Source organism: Diceros bicornis, chromosome 39 (assembly GCF_020826845.1).
Source record: "Diceros bicornis minor isolate mBicDic1 chromosome 39, mDicBic1.mat.cur, whole genome shotgun sequence".
NCBI classification, from domain to species: Eukaryota; Metazoa; Chordata; class Mammalia; order Perissodactyla; family Rhinocerotidae; genus Diceros; species Diceros bicornis.
In genome coordinates, this window is record NC_080778.1 from 18,732,174 (window position 1) to 18,738,493 (window position 6,320).

The 6,320-nt window shown below is 50.0% G+C and overlaps 1 pseudogene; it reads left to right on the plus strand.

Moving 5' to 3' along the window:
* Positions 1–2,523: 2,523 nt before the first annotated feature.
* Positions 2,524–5,164, plus strand: LOC131399769 (UL16-binding protein 1-like; annotated as a pseudogene).
* The last annotated feature ends 1,156 nt before the right edge of the window (positions 5,165–6,320 follow it).

The following is a 6,320-nucleotide window of genomic DNA, read 5'->3' on the forward strand; positions in this document are numbered from 1 at the left end:
TAATAAATTACTAAAGGAAACAATGATAAATATAATCTTGTTCTGTTTAAAAGACATGAGGTTGTTTCTCAGGACAGAGAAGGAATCCCTGAAGTTCTGCAATCCCACATGATATTTTTCTGGCAATATCATTTGCAAGAAGATGGTTGTGATGCAAGTATCTCATTTTCCACAACCAGAGGAGAAGACAGGAAATGGTCTCTGGGTTGAGAATTCTTGTTCAAGCAGTTCAAAGTATAAGTGCAGGAATCCCAACACATAGCACCAAGAGAAATGGCACCGATGTTTAAAAAAATGTAAAGTAGGATTATCAGCCAAGGGCATAAAGAAAAAGCAATGCTGCATCCCCTTGATCATCAAGACTCCTGGGGGCCTCTGCCTTTGCTGTAGGGACTGAAACTCCAGGTAGGGGAGAGATGCAGGACAGGTGATGGAAAGGCCCCCAACCAGAAGGGAGACTGGAGGTAGTACAGCAGACTCCAGGGGCTTCTGGGTAGCAACTCCAGCCTCTACAACTGAACCATGTGTTTGTCTCAGTGACTGAGGAAATCCTGGGTCAGTTCTCCGGGGGCTACCCTACCCCAGTCACCCCCATTTCAGAGCCCTGCCCTCAGTGAGGGTCATGTATTTCCCTCCACTCCTAACCCAAGCTTTGTGTCCTGCAGCCTGGACCAACCTGCTCCCTCCTTTACCACATAACAGAGTCAGTCCCAGGCCCTGCTACAGTACTTTGTGGCTCAGGACCAAAGCAAATAATGATTCAATCTGTTCCCCTTGCTTAGATCCTGATCCTCCCTCCAATGCAAAGGCCTAGAGGACCCAGTGGCAGCCCCGTGCAAAGAGAGGGGCCCGGATCCTGGCTCCTGGAGCACTGGGGAGGGCTGCAGGCAAAGATCCTGCTTCCCCTCCTCTCTCAGCCTCTCCTCATGCTGCTAGCAGCTCACAAGCTCTGAGTGTGATGGGGCTTCACTGTCCCTTCCATTCCTGGTCCCACTGAACTGTCAGTGTCCAACTCCAACAGCAGCTCAGCCCCACCTATCTCCTGAGTCACCTCTGCTCCAGGCAGTGACTACCCGGTGCTTCAGGATCGGGGGTCCACAGCAGGAGACTGGCTGCCAGGTGACTGTAGCAGGGCTGGGCCGGGGTTCCCAGGTGTCCACAGAGAACTGACCTCCCTCTAATCTCATCCAGACAGTCTCTACTCTTCACCTTCTGCCCCACCTGCCGTCACCCAAGCCGCTTTCTGGGAATGCAGCCTTAAACTCCAGCTTTTTGAGTTGGGTCTGCAAGGCCTTCCCGCCCCTCTTCCTGCGATTAGTCCCGGGCCCCTCTCCTCTAGGCATCTGGATAGAATCCCTTCCCTAGGACACATCGTGTGGAGCCACCCTGATGCCCACACCTAAATTTGCGTGTTGCCCCTGCCTCGTGTTCCTGCTCTCTCCCTCCCCCTATGTGAGCACCCCCCAAAGAGACAATCTGGTGCAAGTTAGGCCTGATTTTGCTAAATCCCTTTAGATCAACAGACCAAACCTCATTCCCTCACCCTGGGAGTGAGGGTAAGGAAAGGCACTCCCACTTCTGCTCGTTGGGCCCAGACTCATATGTGTACCTATTGGGGAGACAACATCCTAACGGTCATTGATTTAGGCAAGAGTCTGCAAACCGTTCCTGTAAATGGAAGATAGTGAATGTTTTCATCTTTGGGGGCCATTAGGAACCTGTCTCTGGATCAGCTCCTCCCCTCTACCTTTGCAGTGCAAAAGCAGACAAGGCAACATGCAAAAGAATGGGGGACCAGGTTTGGCCCCTGTCCTAGTTTGCTGGCCCCAGATTTAGGGTATATATGGTGTGCCAGATATGGGTGCCCCATCCCACAGAGAATCATCTCCAAGGTGTCTCAGCTGTGTGTTGAAGAGCCAGAAACATGCCCCGTCCTGCCTGTGGCTCTGGGTGGAGTGAATGTGACAGGATGTGGGTCCTGCAGGGGTGGGCCCTGCTACCCTCCTTTCTGTAGAGTGGCTTCCTTGGTCTAAAGGGACCATAAGGGACACTCCGTGAAGACAGGTGGGATGCTACATTTCTGGTGTCAGGATCTGGGCCACCTGCCTGTGCTGCTTATCTGTTCCCTGTGGTGCTGCTCATACCAGTGTGAGAAAAATCACTTCTATCTTATGACCACTGGGCCTGTCTGACTTCTGATGCCCTTGATGGGGAGCTCTGATATACTGTCGACAGAAGCCTCATGTCTACCAGGCCCCCAGACCTTACCAGGAGCCTCCTTGAAATCCTCTGGATTTCGCTGCTGCAACTGGCAGGGCCTGGCTTCTGACCCTATGGATGTGTGTCATGATCCTCCAATCAGGAATGACACAAAGTCCATGTGGCACCTTTTCCTACTACAGACACCTCTAGTATCACAGGTTCTTCTGATCATATGGCCCGACAAGCAGGTCCAGCCACACTCATCCATTCCTGTATTGTCTATGGCTGCTTTCACGCTACAACACAGAGTTGAGTAGTTGCAGCAGAGACCAATATCTGCAAAGCCTGAAATATTTAACAGATACCCATTTACAGAAAGTCTTCAGACTGGGCTGGCAATTAAATTGAGATAGAAAATGGATCACACCCTGAGTTTCTGTCATTTACTCCAGGATAAGATACTGTTTTAACTTTCTATTTGGAGAACAAAGAAGACAGTGTAAGAAGATGGTACTTGAATATCCCTACTATGTAGCCCTCACCCCACAGGTAATTCACTAACTACAAAGATTTTCCATTTATGTTACAAATCTTGGGAATGACCACTGTGTGGGTTCCTGAACCAAATTACATCACTGCAAACAGAACCTGGGACAAGTGTCTATTCACTACATGGCCCCCCATGCAACACTTCAAAAGTATGGTGGCCATGATGATGCTTCGTATCCCCAAGGATGATGTCAATACACACAGTAGGTCCAATGTGAATGTCAGGGTAGTTTCTGCTTCTCAGTGTACACTTCCCAAGTAATGCCCATATGGCTCTTTGGGGAAGGCCTGAAGGAATCATGGCACTTGCTGTCAACTTGAAGGGTCCCTCCCCTCATTGGAACCTTGCGTCTTCTTCTAGTAATGGGTTCCAGGTCTGAGAAGTGGCTCAGTTCTGGAAAGTGGGAAAATGATCCAGACTTTCTGTTGAGGAGCTGCTTTTGGCCTTCTAATGATCCAACCTTGTGTTTTGTCCTTGTTTGTGATTATTAATTGAATCCAGCAGTCTCTCTGTCGGCCGTCCATCTGTTTTGCCTCTAGGATCACTGCGTTCTATGAACCTAAGGGAGAGCTTTCTGTGGGTCAGGCTCCTGAATGACATTCCCACCTTCCTGATCATTTCAATAAACACACTCTCCCTGCTTCTGAGAGTTCAGCATCTCTGTCTCAAATCTATGATCTCAGGATTTTTCACCCCCATTATTACTGGGAGCCATTTCTGGAATACCATCTCCTACTGCCAAGCCTGGCCATCAGACACAGCCATCACTGAGCCTCTGAAAATGCTGGTGCCCTTCTCACGGTGCCTTCTTAGGAGCTTGATGAAGAAAGAGTCCGCCAAACCTCCCTCCACCCATGGAATGTAGTTAGTAGACATTTTGTTTTTTTCTGGCTTTTCATAGTGTATCCACTCTGGCAAATGCAATTGTCTGAGCCTGTTAATCCCTTCCTCTACTAGCTGCCTTGGAAACTTCTGATATTCTATTCCATTCAGTGTGGGCAACTCCTTTTCCCCAAATTCCAAGACCCATCCTCATAGCAGATTAGCACCATCTCCCAGGGTCTTGCTAAATCCTGTAACCTATAATTGCAAAATCTCCCTTCTCTAGTTTTGGGTTCTATCCTCACTCCAACCCTGCATGATCCAGCTTCCTCAGGAGCAGCCCCCAACATTCTTTTCCATCTCCCTACAGGACACTGGACAAGTTTCTGATAATCCTCTGGCAACTAGACCTTTTCCTCCCATAACCAGCCTGGGATGTCTCTGGATTGGTTGTGGGCTAACTGATGCTGGGTTTTGGCCTGGTAGAGAGGACATGTCCATGTGTGGTTTCTTGACAGGCAGGGACATCCACCTCATCCTCCTTCAGCAAGGAAGGGGCACTAGCCTTTAACTACTGAGGGGGGAGGGGCCAGGTAAGGGTAGTCCTTGCTCTGCCGCCCAGCTCTTCAGAGATTCTGTTGCTGTGACAGAGATGGCCGGGGGTTGACTAGGGGTCCCTTTCTCCCAACCCCAACCTTCACCTGCATTTTTCCTTCACAGATGATCACACTCATTGCTGTGAGTTCACCATCATTCCTAAGCCCACACCCCGATGACCCTGGTGTGAGGTTCATGGCAAGGTCAATGGAAAAATTTTTATGTACTATCACATTGGTAGCAAGAAGTTCAAACTCATTGGTCCCCTGGGGATGAAGGTAAACACTACAGAGGCCTGGGAGAGAGAGTCAGAAGCTCTGAACGACCTGGTGTAAGAACTCAGAAAGAAACTGCTTAACATTAAACCAGAAATTTCCAAAGCCAGTGGTAAGTCTGAAAGGTTCAGGGTAGATGTAGAATAGTTTCTGTACGGTTAGGGAGCTATTGTATTTATCTAAGAATTAGAAGTTGGTCCCACACAGGAGGTCCAGTAGCCAGGGCCGACATAGAGGACTGAGTAGGACCAGGAGATACAAAGGGGACCAGAGGACCGGACACCAAGTGGGATGAGGGGTAGAAGGATTTGTGGAAACCAGAGGCTGACCTCTTTCCTGGGGGCAGATCCTCTCACCCTGCAGGGCAGGATGATGTGTCCCTGCAAAGCCAATGGACGCACCAGTGGATCCTGGCCATTTGGCTTCAATGGACAGATATCCTTCCTTTTTGACTCTGAGAACAGAAGTTGGACAGTGGTTCAGCCTGCAGGCAGACTGTTAAAAGAGACATTGGACAATGACAGAGATACAACGATGTTCCTCATGAAGATCTCACATGGAGACTATAAGAAGTGGCTTGAGCAATTTTTGGGGCACTGGGAGAAAATGCTGGAGACAACAGGTAACAGAGTACAAAGAGGAAACAAATAAGGTGTTGAATAAGGTCCACCTACCCCACTGTGTGTATATTTGTGTGTGTTAAGAGTGTGTGTGTGTGTCTGTGCACACGCGCGCTCGTGTGTGTGTGTTAAGAGTTCTTCCTGGGACAATAATATCCATAGGTAGGTTCTACCATCCTTCGTTTCCCTTCTCACCTCCTGACATCTCTTCCTCACTCACATCCCTCTGGTCCCTTCACCGTCGATTTCTTGCTGACCCAAAATGTGAAGGCATCATTCTGTTTCCAGACCGTTTCTCCTTACTGTTCCCTCTTCTTAGCCTCACTTTTCTTTGTCATCTCACCTGGTCTATTTCTGGATATACTTCAGTACCACCCCAAATGTCAGCTCCTGAGAGGACGACGCTACCACCATCCTCTGGTGTCACCTCTGCTTCTGTCACAGCAGGAGTGATTGTTTACATTGTAGCTCTTGCTCCCCCCACTCACTGGATGAGTCCCTGGGGGACAGGGCCCAGCTCCTCTCTCCCTTCCCACCTCAGGGACTGTCACAGTGGCTGCCACAAGTAGAGGGGTAGAGAATGTCTGCATTGTAGGATTATCTGGGGCAGCAGGAGCTGAGGAGGAGCCTCCTCACATCTGGGGTCTGGACAAGGCCTTTCACTCTTCTTTTTCCACTTCAGCATCACCAACCTCAGCCCCAGATGCAGCCCAATCCAGGGCCCCAGCCACCACTCCCATCACCTGGATCCTCCCAGAGACCCTCACCTGCTCTACTATCTTTGACATCCTAGGCTCAGTCCATTATATCACCAGTTACTGAGAGCAGATTGAGAGGGAAGGGAGGGACATATAGCCTGGCGTGAGCATGGGCAATGGTGAATTCACACTCACCTTCTGCCCCTTCACTGAACTTTCTCGTCGTGGAAACGAGACCAGGAGAATGAGACCTCATGTGGTTCCACAGCAATGACTTGGACAAGCTCAGCCCTGGGTTCTGGTGTCTCCTCACTGGTGAGGCCAGGGGGAAAGGGGAGGGCCCACACCTAGGCTTAGGGCCTGTGGGTGCTGAAGGGGGTTAGCAAAGTCAGGCCTGACTCAGACCAGATCCTCTGTTTGGGAGAGTCTATTTGGGCCCAGTGGGAGGTGGTGTAGAGATAGGAGGCACAGAAGTCGTGGGCAGTACTCACATTTGGGGGAGAGCCGCATGATCACTCCATGGTATGTATCAAGGGGAAGGGGACTCATCCAGGGG